Here is a 15,190-nt window from a genome sequence, read left to right on the forward strand (position 1 = left end):
GTTCAGCAGATGCTCCCCTTGAAGAGCTGGAAAAAATTGGTGTTTAGGAAAGGCCTTGAAGATAGAAATGAATGCAAATGCTGTTATTATTATTAATAATATTTCAAAGTGGGCACACGGAACTCGATGACATTTCAATTGTTTGATTTTATTGGACAGGAGGCAAAAGACTTTTTATTTTTATCTTCAAAGCCTGAAGGCGCGTCAGGTGCACAGACTGCAGTAGGGTTTGCTCTGGGTGTTGGGTTCTGGCTGACGATGTTTGCTCAAAAGCTCATTTCTTACAGCTTCTGAAAGTAGATTGAAGAAAGTGCTCCCCACCGTAGCCTCCCTGGTGCAGAGATTCTCCAGGCATTTGCTTTTCATGTGAGATGTCACACTAACCCAAGCACTGTAATTTTACTACCTCCTGCTAAGCTAGTCCAGAGATTGATCATTTCTATCCAGAACTGGCAAGCCTCCCTTCCTTTATATTTCAGATTGAAGAACAGGAGAAAACTTTCAGAAAATGATTTATAGTGGAAAGGTACTGGTTTAAACTTAACCTACTTGCTATTTGAAACAAGTTCTTTTAGTTAAAGTGAAATTCTCTGTGTAAAACATCATTTTAAGAAATTTTCATAATGCATTTTGCTTTTTTAAAGTCTTGTATTTAGTAAAATGCAAAAAGTCTAGTCCTTCTGAAGACTCCCTCATAACCTCTCCTCACACACCCACTTGTACTCACACCCCCAATCCAAAGGTTCATGGGGATACTTTGTTATCTAATTTTGTTGTCAATGTGATTCATAGGTTTTTGGTTTTGCTATCTAGTTGTTCTGTTTTAATTTTGGGATTTAGAAAGATTAAACACTATGCCACCACCACGTTTCACTTTGAACATTTTGAAGACAAATATTTCCTACCTGTGACTAACATATCCAGCCAAATTATCCATCACTATAAGGTCAGAAAAATATTTTAACTGCTGATGCTTCGTGCACCCTTTCCCAGGAAGCCACTAGAGAATACAGTCCACTAAATTAAACCGATAAATCAAGGAGGAAGACATCATGGAATGCAGAAAATAAGGGCTTATGAGAGAAGTGGAGGGAATTCCTGATACCTGTGAAGTGTAGCCAGAGTATAGAAGTACGCAGCAAGTTTAGAAAGTCACCGTCGATTGCAGCAGGATGCCAAAGGATGACAGGAGGGATGTCTCCAGAAAAAAACAGAATGGCACTGACAAATACGAGTGTATGGCTGTGACCGGAGTATAGAAATATGCAGCAAGTTTAGAAAGTCACCGTCGATTGCAGCAGGATGCCAAAGGATGACAGGAGGGATGTCTCCAGAAAAAAACAGAATGGCACTGACAAATACGAGTGTATGGCTGTGACCGGAGTATAGAAGTATGCAGCAAGTTTAGAAAGTCACCGTCAGATTGCAGCAGGATGCCAAAGGGTGACAGGAGGGATGTCTGCAGAAAAAAAATAGAATGGCACTGACAAATACGAGCGTATGGCCTTGAACTAGTAGAAACTATATAGAAAACTAAGAAAATGAGGCCGGGCACAGTGGCTCACACCTGTAATCCCAGCACTTTGGGAGGCCGAGGCAGGAGGATCACTTGAGGTTAGGAGTTCGAGACCAGCCTGGCCAACATGGTGAAACCCCGTCTCTACTAAAAATACAAAAATTAACCAGGCATGGTGGCGGGCCCCTGTAATCCCAGCTACTTGGGAGGCTGAGGCAGGAGGATCGTTTGAACCAGGGAGGCGGAGGTTGCAGTGAGCTGAGATTGTGCCACTGCACTCCAGCCTAGACAACAAAGTGAGACTCTGTCTCAAAAAAAAAAAAAAGAAAGAAACCTAAGAAAATGAAAGATGGAGGCAATGATTATCTTCAAGGAAAAAAGGTGGTATAAGAAAGAAGATGCAGTGAAAATGCATGAACAACACAGGGGCAGCGTGTAGCACATGCACCGACATGCAGCTATGATCATATAATCTTGTTACCATCACAGGCAGAGATTGAATGGAGACCGGTGTGGCCTCTGTGGGGACACGTGCAGTAGAGAGAGGTAGAGGTAGGAGCACGAATGAGCTAAATATTTATCTTCCTATGTAACTGGTGCTGTTGAAATTTTCAAAATCATGCTATTTAAGCACATAGTTTGGAAATATGGACACAATAAAGGTAGAAGAGCAAAGAGCTATGAGTGATTGTCTCTGCAGGGGGCTCTGGAGTAGGTGATGACAAGGACATTGGGTTATTCTTACAGGCCGGGTAGCACCATTTTCTTTTAAAACTATGCAAATGCAGCCAGGCGCACTGGCTCATCCCTGTAATCTCAGCACTTTGAGAGCCCGAGGCGTGTGGATCACCTGAGGTCAGGAGTTCGAGACCAGCCTGACAACATGGTGAAACCCTGTCTCTACTAAAAATATAAAAATTAGCTGGGTGTGGTGGCACATGCCTGTAATCCCAGCTACTCTAGAGGCTGAGGCAGGAGGATCACTTAAACCCGGGAAGCAGAGGTTGCAGTGAGTCAAGATCACGCCACTGCATTCCAGCCTGAGCAACAGAGCAAGACTCCAACTCAAGAAAAAAAAAAAAAGCATTTCTTTGGCTAAAATTAAAATAAAGTTTTAAATTTTAATTTTAATTTTTATTTTTTAGTATTTATTGATCATTCTTGGGTGTTTCTCGGAGAGGGGGATTTGGCAGGGTCATAGGACAATAGTGGAGGGAAGGTCAGCAGATAAACATGTGAACAAGGGTCTCTGGTTTTCCTAGGCAGAGGACCCTGCGGCCTTCCGCAGTGTTTGTGTCCCTGGGTACTTGAGATTAGGGAGTGGTGATGACTCTTAACGAGCATGCTGCCTTCAAGCATCTGTTTAACAAAGCACATCTTGCACCGCCCTTAATCCACTTACCCCTGAGTGGACACAGCACATGTTTCAGAGAGCAGGGGGTTGGGGGTAAGGTTATAGATTAACAGCATCCCAAGGCAGAAGAATTTTTCTTAGTACAGAACAAAATGGAGTCTCCCATGTCTACTTCTTTCTACTCAGACACAGTAACAATCTGATTTCTCTTTCTTTTCCCCACATTTCCTCCTTTTCTATTCGACAAAACCGCCATCGTCATCATGGCCCGTTCTCAATGAGCTGTTGGGTACACCTCCCGGACGGGGTGGCAGTAGGGCAGAGGGGCTCCTCACTTCCCAGACGGGGCGGCCGGGCGGGGGCTGCCCCCCACCTCCCTCCCGGACGGGGCGGCTGCCGGGCGGAGACGCTCCTCACTTCTCTGATGGGGCGGCTGCCAGGCGGAGGGGCTCCTCACCTCCCAGACGGGGTGGCGGTGGGGCAGAGACACTCCTCAGTTCCCAGACGTGATGGCGGCCGGGCAGAGGCGCTCCCCACATCCCAGACGTGATGGCGGCCGGGAAGAGGCGCTCCTCACTTCCCAGACATGATGGCGGCCGGGAAGAGGCGCTCCTCAGTTCCCAGACGTGATGGCGGCCGGGCGGAGGCGCTCCTCACCTCCCAGACATGATGGCGGCCGGGCGGAGGGGCTCCTCACATCCCAGACGTGATGGCGGCCGGGAAGAGGCGCTCCTCAGTTCCCAGACGTGATGGCGGCCGGGAAGAGGCGCTCCTCACATCCCAGACGTGATGGCGGCCGGGAAGAGGCGCTCCTCAGTTCCCAGACGTGATGGCGGCCGGGCGGAGGCGCTCCTCACCTCCCAGACATGATGGCGGCCAGGCGGAGGGGCTCCTCACATCCCAGACGTGATGGCGGCCGGGAAGAGGCGCTCCTCAGTTCCCAGACGTGATGGCGGCCGGGAAGAGGCGCTCCTCACATCCCAGACGTGATGGCGGCCGGGAAGAGGCGCTCCTCACTTCCCAGACATGATGGCGGCCGGGCGGAGGGGCTCCTCACATCCCAGACGCTGGGCGGCCGGGCAGAGGCTGCAATCTCGGCACTTTGGGAGGCCAAGGCAGGCAGCTGGGAGGTGGAGGTTGTAGCGAGCCGAGATCACGCCACTGCACTCCAGCCTCGGCAACACTGAGCACTGAGTGAGCGAGGCTCCGTCTGCAATCCCGGCACCTGGGGAGGCCGAGGCGGCAGATCACTCGCCCTCAGGAGCTGGAGACCAGCCCGGCCAAAAGGGCGAAACCCCGTCTCCACCAAAAAATACAAAAACCAGTCAGGCGTGGCGGCGCGCACCTGCAATCCCAGGCACTCGGCAGGCTGAGGCAGGAGAATCAGGCAGGGAGGTTGCAGTGAGCCGAGATGGCGGCAGTACAGTCCAGCTTCGGCTCGGCATCAGAGGGAGACTGTGGAGGGAGAAGGAGAGGGAGACCGTGGGGAGAGGGAGACGGGGGAGAGGGAGAGGGAGAGGGAGATGGGGGAGAGGGAGATGGGGGAGAGGGAGATGGGGGAGAGGGAGACCGGGGAGAGGGAGACCGGGGAGAGGGAGACCAGGGAGAGGGAGAGGGAGAGGGAGACGGAGACGGGGGAGAGGGAGACGGGGGAGAGGCAGATGGGGGAGAGGGAGACGGGGGAGAGGCAGATGGGGGAGAGGGAGACGGGGGAGAGGGAGACCGGGGAGAGGGAGAGGTAAAGTTTTTACAAAGTTTCATTGTAATACAGAAAATAAACTCTTGGTGTACCCTTGTAGAATTACACAGAAGAAAACCAACCATTCCATGCCTTTCTTCTTCCATTCCCAATCAGAAGGTTGTTTCTGACCCATTGAAATATTACCTACAAAGAAGACGGGAGCCTCCCGCAGCAGCCTCTAGTGATCTGAGAGCTGAACCAAGGTTTGAGGCCCATCTCCAGGTGGTCCTGAATATCCGTGCATCCTGGGACCTTGTTAGGATGAACTCACCAGAGGCGAGGCTCTGCGTTGCTCAATGCAGAGACTCTTACCCAGGGTGTCAGCCTCTGAAAGATACACGTGCCTGGGCCTCTTCCCTGAAGATGGACCCGGCAGGTCTGGAGGGAGGCCCCTGTGATGAATCCCGTGATGAGCCGCTGATCCGAGCTCGGGCTGCGTCATGGGACCAGCCACAAGGTTGCCTGACCTATAAAGGTCACAGGAGTGCCTCAGGGAGACAGAAGCAGTTACAGCTGTCAGGTAGGGGCTGGGGAGGGCTCCGAGCTGTGGCTGCAATTTGAAAACTGTGCGGAACCTCAGCAGGGGTGTGAGCTATCAGGAACCTGCCGCTGGACTACAGCGACCAGGAGAATACGGGTTCTGTGCATCCGATGTGGGGGAACCAAGCAGAAGGGAAAAACCCTTGCTGAGCAGACTGTGCATTGGGCAGCCTGCCGGCCGCTTTATACAGGTTCTGTCATTCAGCTGGGGTCTCTCTGCTCCCTGATACTAACCACACCCACCAGACCATCTTCCCTCCAGCTGGGGAAACGTGCCACAGAGCCCTTTACCTTCCAGAGCCTCGGCCCATCTGGCTCTCCTCATCACCCTGGGCCAGGCCCATCACTCCTGTTTCATGCTTGAAGGCAGTGACGTGGGTGCCGGGCTCCCCTCTCCCACAGGGTGCCAGTGTCTCAGGTGGGACCAAGCCCAAGCCCGTTTGTCCTCGGTCCATGCACTTCTCAACCCAGCCCCGCCTCTCAACACCTTCCACTGGATGGAGAGCCACGGCAGTGCTTAATAAAAGGCAAGGGCGGAGACACGTGGAAGGGGAGGCCTCTCTCCCGGACCTGCTTAAACCTCTCTCCGTTTTTCCCAGACTGATGCTGCCAAGTGTGGAGGAACAGCAGGGGTGGACGATGCCCTCCTCCCCTCCTGCATCTGCCCTACTCACTGCAGCAAAGGGTGGGCGGGCCAGGGTCACAGGAGAGGTGCCCTGGAGGCAAGACCAGTGCTCGTGGGCGTCAGGAGTCATTGAGTGGTGGGGAAATGCAGGGCCCTGGGACCCAGGCCGGGAGCCACTGCCATCCTGCTCTCCACATCCACAGGAGGGCAGCAGGGCAGGAGAGTGTCCCGCCCTGGACCTGAAGGAAGAGATGGACCTGGGCCAGAGCCTTCCGTGGACAAGGTGGGGAAAGCCAGGGAGACCCAGCAGGACAGGTGAGAGGAGTGCGCTTGGGGAAGGTGGCCCCTAGTGCCCGGCCTCAGGCAAAGTCTTTTTCTGTGGATCCAAGAAGTAGGTGGCATGATTGTGCCCAGTTTACAGACAGGCAAGCAGGGGCCTCGGCAGGCTGAGGCATTGCTGCAGGATGCAATGGGCCCTCCCCTGACTGCACAGCTGATGTTCTCAATTCCCTCTTGTTCCATCTTAGCAAGATGGGCCTTGGAGGGAAGTGGGGGAGTGAGGGAGAAGCAGGTGTGTGCCAGAGACCAACAACACCCACTGTGGGTCCCAGCCGTCCTGAGGTGGGTCAGCCCAGCGGACTGCAGGGACCGGGCTGGGAATGGCCGTGATTAGGGGACAGGTGATCCAGCCACAAGCCTGTGGTGGCCTTGGGATCCAGCTGGCCCAGGGGTGATTCCTGCCTTCACTGTCTTCAAGCAGTGGGATTTTGGACTTAGGTTTCCTCATCAGAAAAACCGGAGCAGTGGAGCCCACCACTCGTGTTGCCATCCTTTTACAGAAGTGCACAAAGGTGGGTGTGAGATTCCTGGCACATGGCCAGGTCTCCAGCGCCAGCTTCCGTCTCCTCCTTAAAGTTATCCAAGCTGAAGCATGTACCGGTGCAGCCTGTATCACAACATTCAACGTGGTGAGGTTGTGGGCTGCCAACACAACTACGGCGGCATCAGAGTTTTTCTTCACGTGTGTTACTAAGGCAGAAATCGGTCTCGTCGATGTTGTTTTGTTTCTGTGGTTGTTTTGAGACAGGGTCTTGCTCTGTGGCCCAGGCTGGAGTGTAGTGGCGTGATCACAGCTCACTGCAGCCTCAACCTTCCAGGCTCAGGTGATCCTCCCACTTCAGCCTGCTTCGTAGCTGGTGCCACAGATGTGAGCCACCACACCCAGCTAATTTTTTATTTTTTGTAGAGACCAGGGTCTTCCTATGCTGCCTAGGCTGGTTTCGAATTCCTGGGTTCAAGTGATCTGCCTGCCTCGGCCTTGCAAAGTGCTGGGATTTCAGATGTGAGCTACTGTGACTGGCTGTTTTTTTGTTTTTTTTTTTTGTTTTTTTTGAGACAGAGTCTCACTCTGTCGTCCAGGCTGGAGTGCAGTGGGGCGATCTTGGCTCACTGCAACCTCTGCCTCTCAGGTTCAAAGCGATTCTCATGCCTCAGCCTCCTGAGTAGCTGGGATTACAGGCACATGCCACCACACCCGGCTAAAATATATATATATATATGTACTTTTAGTATAGATGGGGTTTCACTATGTTGATCAGGCTGGTCTTGAACTCCTGACTAGTTTTGGGAGTCTTTCTTCTTCTTGAGCTCTGTCTTCTGAAGTGGAACTCAGAATAATTGAACATTAACATAAAAAGTTATCTCTGGGCCGGGCGCAGTGGCTCACGCCTGTAATCCTAGCACTTTGGGAGGCCAAGGCAGGTGGATCACGAGGTCAGGAGATCGAGACCATCCCAGCTAACACAGTGAAACCCCGTCTCTACTAAAAATACAAAAGATGAGCCGGGCGTGGTGGCGGGCGCCTGTAGTCCCAGCTACTCGGGAGGCTGAGGCAGGAGAATGGCATGAACCTGGGAGACGGAGCTTGCAGTGAGCTGAGATTGTGCCACTGCACCCCAGCCTGGGCGACAGAGCAAGACTCCGTCTCAAAAAAAAAAAAGTCATCTCTGGTTCTGGAAACAGCATTTTTTTGTTGTTAACATACAATTGTTGTAACATACAATTTGCCATTTTAACCATTTTAAGTGCACAGTTCAGTGGCATGAAGTATTAGACACTCACATTGTTGTACAAGCACCACCATCCATTCCATGACTTTTACATCATCCCAAACTGAAACTCTGTGCCTATTAAATACTTACTGTCCAATCCTCCCTTACCCCAGCCCCTGTCAGGCCCCATTCTATTATACTTTCTGTCTGTATGGATTTTATATCTCTGGGGATCTCATATCAGTGTAATCTTACAATATTTGCCCCTTGAGTCTGGCTTCACTGAGCAGCATATATTCAAAACCATTACATTTTTTTTCATACTTTTTTGGCTTTTTGAGTAGACTGAGATAATTTCCAGTTATCTAAGAATATTTAAGTATTCTTATAAGTTACAATAGATGAAAAATATTTTAAGGGAAACCATTTTATCTTTCTGTTTAAAAAAGTAAAGGGGTGGCCAGGTGCGGTGGCTCACACCTGTAATCCCAGCACTTTGGGAGGCCGAGGCACGTGGATCACGAGGTCAGGAATTCAAGACCAGCCTGGCCAACACGGTGAAACCCTGTCTCTACTAAAAATACAAAAATTAGCCAGGTGTGGTGGTGGGCGCCTGTAATCCCAGCTACTCGGGAGGCTGAGGCAGGAAAATTGCTTGACCCTGGGAGGCAGAGATTGCAGTGAGCCGAGATCGCATCATTGCACCCCATCCTGGGAACAGAGCAAGACTCTCAAAAAAAAAAAAAAAAAAGCAAAGGGGTGAGTTTTCAGTTTTGTAGAAAGTAAACAGTTTAGTTTTACCTTTAAAAGTAAAAAGTTTGGTTTTCATAAATTGAACATTCATTAAAGTGATGTTATGTAATATCCAAGCAACTTGCTTGAGCAAAGGTATGAATTACTTTGAATAATGCTAAATTTCTAATTATCATCCACCTCTTATTTCAGATACCCTATCATCTTTACTCTGTTGGAGAGGAGCTATAATGGTCTATATTAAAGTTACTGTTCAGACAGATGATTCCAACAAATTGCTTTCATTACTTTATTGGTAATTTTAAGCACTACACAACTTAGTTGTTTTTTTCTGGAAGAAAACTGGAATTAAAATCATTGATCCTTTAGAGAAATAAAACAAAGGAGAAGGGAGTGTACAAAATAAATAAGAAAAGAATTCTTACCATACTTTTCTGTATTCTTACTGAGAAATAAAAAGTAAATGGGACATTGAGAAGCAAAATTAATCCCGATTAGGCTCGCTTTGGGACAAGCAACCACTTTGCATGATTACCCATTGTTAGGTGTGAAACGGAGCCAATGATCGCTCATTGTCGAGGAGAAAAGACCTGGAGACCACGGCTTATCCAGTCTCGCTCCTGACCTGCATCTGAACACCTGAAGGAAGAAACTTTAAGAAGAAAAAGACTTCAAGTGACAGAGGAGACAAAAGTCTCAAAGGTGCAGAATTCAAGAACTCATGGTGTCTCAGGATGGGTGTGAAAGTAACAAATATGAGATCCCCTGACAACTAAACCCAGGCATGTCCAGGAATCCCGGGATGCGGTGAAAGTTTTCACAGTGGAGCTCACAGGAATCCCCAGATGCCGTGAAAGTTTTCTCAGCGGAGCTCACACCAGCATTGTCTGGAAGATTAAATGTTGTTATGCTTTGAGATTGGCACTCATGCCATTCAAATTTTTTTATTAAGAAGTACAATGAAATTTAACTTATTCCATTTTTGACACCAATGTAATGACCAAATTAAACTAGATTTTCAAAAATAATCAGAGGCCCTGCCCCGCAAACTCCTCCTGGGCACAGGAAGATGTGGGGCCAGTCAGTAGTGACTCCTCTTGGGTGCTGATCCACCATGCTGAATTCAGACCGGCACCAGTCCCCTGAGCGCCTCCCAATTCCTATGTGATTTCCTGTCCCTAGTATATGAACATGTCAGCCTTGATGTGATCACACAAATTATGGGCCATGACGCATCTACCACTCTTGCCTGTTGTGAAGGGCTGCCTTTAGTTGTCTTGCAAAGAGCACTTATACCTCTTCCCTACGGCACAGAAGCCCTGGGTCTGGGGTGACAGGGGCAGAGACCTGCCTGTCCTCCAGCCACCCAAGACCATGCTTCTGTCTGTAGGTTCCCCCAATAAAACACCCTTTACTGACAGATTTCATTGGTCTGGCTTATTCTTTGGTTTCTCAGCTCCTTCTGCGTTTGAGGGCTATGTTGCATATGTGGCCCTTTCCCAGAACAGGAGACAATGTTCTACGTCACGTTCCAGGACAAATGGCCTGGCAGAGCATGGCAGATGATCTCAGGGGGCGTTTGAGCAGGATCTCACTGTCCACAGCTCTCCTTCCCGGTGACAGGAGTCATGCGGGATGGATGGCCTTGCATGGGGCACTTTTCACTCTGTGAGTGCTCACGCCTTATGCTCTTCATTTTGTTAGTGCTCGTCAGCTAAAATAGCAGGTTAACTATTTCTTTCAGCATCGGCTGAGCACCACGCTATGCCTGAGGAGAGAAAGGTCGATAACTGATCATAACTGATCATCCAACAGGTTCACGTTCAGGTGGGAGACAGACATTGAGATGAACGAGTCAGAAACCTGCTACACTGGGAGCTTTTACAAAAGCTTGGACCCCACTCCAAACCAACTGAGTCAAAATGTCTGGAGAAACGCTGCCTGGGAAGTGCTATTTTATTAGTATCATTATTTGAGACAGTCTCACTCTGTCACCCAGGCTGCAGTGCAGTGGCATGATCAGAACTCATTGCAGCCTCAACCTCCCGGGCTCAAGCAGTCCTCCTACCTCAGCTTCCTGAGTAGCTGGGACTACAGGTGTGGGCCACCATGCCCAGCTAATTTTATTTTTTTGTGTTTTTTTGTAGAGATGGGGTCTTGCTATGTTGCCTAATCGTCTCACCTTGGCCTCTCAAAGTGCTGGAAGTACAGGCGTGAGCCACCACGCCCAGCCTGGGGAAGTGCTATTGGTTAAAAAAAAATTCCCTAAGTGAGTTTAATCTGTAACCGGGCTTGAGAAATACTGCGGTGGAAAAATAACTAAGCTTTACTAAGTGGTGCCATTAGGAATGCTAAGTGGGGGAGTGATTAATGATAACCGAGCCGGAACCCAGGCAGGTGTAGGGAGAGATGGCATCTGAGAATGACTAAGAGGGGGCCAAACATGGGGTGGGGCAGAAGATTCCAGACCAAGGGACCAGGGAGGTTAGAGAATGGCCTGCGGAGGGGCAGAAAGTGACGTTTCTGCCATTGAAGAACTCTAGGGGCTGGGTGCAGTGGCTCACACCTGTAATCCCAGCACTTTGGGAGGCCAAGGCAGGTGGATCACCCGAGGTCAGGAGTTCAAGACCAGCCTGGGCAACATGGCGAAACCCCATCTCTACCAAAAATACAAAAATTAGCCAGGTGTGGTGGTGGGTGCCTGTAATCCCAGCTACTGGGGAGGCTGAGGCAGTAAAATCACTTGAACCTGGGGGTCAGAGGTTGTGATGAGCCTGGATCACACCATTGCACTCCAGCCTGGGAGACGGAGCAAGACCCTGTCTCAAAGGAAAAAAAAAAAAAAAAAAGAACTTTAGGACCAATCCCTGGGGAGATGGTCACCTAGGCAATTCTGGACCTGTGGGGATAGCGACTGAAGACACGTGTTCACGGCATGGGCCAGTAACTTGGAGGAGCAAGGCTGTTTGCCCTCGGAGGCCCAGCTTGAGTCACTACCCTCAGGTAATAGCTCTTTCTAGCACCAAAATGACACTCATTAATAATTCACACTTCCTGGTTCTGTGTCTACAGCAGTTGGCTCTGGCTTTGGGTTTGTCATTTCAGGTCTCGGTGCAACAACTCTTCTGAACTGTCTCTACAGGAAGACCTCATTTTTTTGCCCCCACTCCCTTATTTCCCCCCAGTTTTTTTCACTTAGGGGCCAATGAATCCAAGATTTCTTTGGAAAGAAAGGTGGAGGGAGGAATGCAGGATAGGTGTTTATGAGTCTGTGTGTAGGTGAGGGTGTGGCCAGGGTGTCACCTGAAGCACCCATTTGCAAACCCACAATTTCAAGTCTTGGGGTTGGCCTCCTAGCTGTTGCCTCCTCCTCATTCATCCCATCCCTCCAGCAATGTGAAGCAGCTGTGCTCGCAGTGGGTCAGGGGTAGGTCCTGGTTACTTGAGGCGAAGACAATTTCATTCCCCTTGGACACTTACTAGTTTGGTGATGTGCACTGACGTCGGGCCTAAGCCAATCATCTCAGGGACTCTGCTACTTGCGTGACAGACTGGGCAGGAGTGGGCACGTGACTTAGCTGGCACGTCACTGTGAAGTCTCTCCTTCTGCTCAGATGTGAAGGAAGAAACTTGCAGGCCCTGGAGTTCTGGCAGTCGTTTCACTTTTGAACGCACTGTGAGGGGCACCAACACATTACATTATCGTTTATTCAGTCTATGGTAGATTATTTCCAAAGATAATCCCCCATAAATTCTCTGTATGATAATCCCTCATAAGGATTAGGAGTTCTTATATCCCTCATAAGGATCCCTGTCTGTACATGGGATCCTCCCATCAAGGAGTGAAATCTATGTTCTTATCCCTTGAATCTAGGCTGGCCTTGGAATTTATATTCACCAGTAGAACATGGTAGAAGTCATATTCTTGGACTTCCAAACCCAGGCCTTACAGGCTGTATAGCGTCCACATTGACCCTCCTGAGCTGCCATGTGAAAAACTCAGGCTAGACCACTGAATGATGAGAAGCCAGAGAGAGAGACAGCAAGGCCGGCCTGCCCCCAGTGTTCTATCGCCCCAGCTGAGACCCCAGCTGTGTGACTAGACCACAGGAACCTTCCAGCCCCAGCTGAGCCCCCAGAAGAATGCAGCTGCAGGACAATCCCAGCCAACAACAGGTGGAGCAGAAGCACCATTGCACCAATTCCGCAGGGTCCTGAGAAATGGTAACCCACTCACTGCCGTTTCAGCTCCTGCACTCGCGGTCACTCGTGACACAGCCAAAAATAACTGACTCACAGGGTGTCTTAGTCTGCTCAGGCTGCTGTAACAAAATCCTTTAGATGGCTATTCATACACACACAAGTTTGCTTCCCACAGTTCTGAAGGCTGAGAAATCCAAGATCAAGGTCCCAGCAGATCTGGCATCTGAGAAAAGTTCTCTGCTTCATAGAAGGCCTCTTCTAGGCATCTTCATATGGCAGAAAGGGCAAGCAGGCTCCCAAAAACCTCAGTTTTAAAGGGCACTAATCCCATTCCTAACCACCTCCCAAGGCCCCCACCTCTTAATATTTGGGATTAGGGATCAGGTATTTGGGATTAGGTTTCCACGTGTGAATTTGGGACGACACTTTCAGACCATAGCACAGGGTGAGTTGGACTTTGTTTTTTAATAGTCCTGATTTTTTTTTCTTAGATTTACCGTGAAGATGCTGACATGTGTTAGAAACAGAAAATCCAGCTCATGTGGTTTAAACGGAGACGTCTCTCATAGCAGGAAATTCCAGGTGAGGGCAGCAGGATTTTGGTGAATTGCCTGGTTGTGCCACCAAGGACTCCTGCTCTTCTCGTCTTCCCAGGCGGCCACCCCAGGGTGAAGATGCTCTTCCGGCCACCTTCTCTTGTAAGTGCAAAGGGCTGCAGAGCACCAGGCATTGCATCCAGACAGGGAATGCAACATCCACCAGGGAAGAAGGAGCATTTCCTCTTTATGTTCCTGTAGGAGTGAGAAAACCTTTGCCAGACAACCCCCAGCAGGCTTCCTGTTGGGACTCATTGACTTGAGCTTGTTTGAAGCCAATTGTTGGAAAGAGAAATGGAGTTACCAAGACTTCTCAAGAGACAGAGTTTACCCTTAGCCACACAGAGTGGATACCTGAACCAGCAAGGATAGAGAGGGCATGGCTGCTGCATTGGCAACCAAGAGTATTCACAACAGAATGAAAAACAATTCACATTTACTACTGAATAAAGCAGACACTCCTGACAGACAGGCAGCCTTGATCTAGTGCCTTATACAACCTCTGATTGCGCCTCGACCCCAATCCCACAGTCACAGTTTACAAGGTAGAAGCTTAGTCAAAATCCGGCTTCAGCAGTCAGGGTTCTTGCAGGAAACTGAAGGTGTTCTTGGGAGGGGATTTGGAAGCGAGTTTGATGAAGGACTGTTTGTTGCGGTGCGGTCATGGCTCAAGGATCCTTCAAAGGGTGCTGCTATTTAGGGACCAGCAACAATGGCAGACCGACAACATGCCTCACCCTAAGAGGCTTGGGGGCGGGGAGAAGTTCTGTTCGTAGAGCCTGGAGGAGTTATGCAATGGAAAGGGCACCCAGGAAGAATCGTGGCCACAGAGGGAAACCAACACTGGTGGGTGTGGGGCCAGGCCAGGAAGGAGAGGGGAGGAGGCCCCTGCCTCTCTCCTACCCGGTCTGCAGCAGGTGTCCCTGTGGGTGAAGATCCACTGAGGGGGACCGCCAGCTTGCTGAGCACAGGGCAGGCCGGAGCAGGACAGGCTGGGATGGAAAATGAAGAATCGGTGCTTTAGCCGACAACAAATGGGAGCCGTTTACTGTTTAGTCACTATGATTAGTGTTCACTGGTACTCATTTCTCTTCGTCTAAAAAGTGGCCAACACCATCTCTTTTCCACAAGCACTCGGGAGAACATTCATATTCAATTGCCTTCCTAAGACCCAGACGGGGCAGCGTTCTCCACAGGCCACCAAAAGGTGTTGCCTGTTTGGTTTCATCAGTGATTATCTGTGGCAGCAAGACAGGAAGTTTGAAACCAAGTACCTCAATTAAGTCAAGGCTGACCGTGGAATTAGAGAACAAGTGTTTGTTACCCCGGCCAGGTCACCCTAGGGAAAACAGGCATTCTCTGGGATTGAAATGGTGGTGTTTGCGTGGTAAATAGTTCTCAGTCCAGTTCAAAGCCAGCAGCATTAAGGACACGCCACCGGGAGCTGGAGACCAGGCGAAGCTGAGCTCCTCTGTGGTTCACCAACCCCTCAGGCCGCCTAAGTGTCTTCTGCTGTCGCAGCTTTGGGGACAGAGGGACAGAAGGGTTTCGGAAACAGGGGCCTCTTGTCTGCACCCTCCCCTCCCACCGACAGGCTGGCAGCCCAGGGCAGCCACCTGAGGAGCGTCCCTGTGTCTCTCCACCTGCAGAGCAGGAAAAGCCTGCGGGTCGGTGGCGCCACGCTGGGGCGAGACCCAGCTTCGGCTCAGGAGATCTCCCACCCAGCCGGACTCCCGCTCTCTCCCCGCGGCCCCCTCCCACACTCCCACCTCGCCCCGCGATCTCACTGCCCCATCGAGGCTTCCGGGCGG

This window comes from Pan paniscus, chromosome 14, assembly GCF_029289425.2.
Source record: "Pan paniscus chromosome 14, NHGRI_mPanPan1-v2.0_pri, whole genome shotgun sequence".
NCBI lineage: Eukaryota > Metazoa > Chordata > Mammalia > Primates > Hominidae > Pan > Pan paniscus.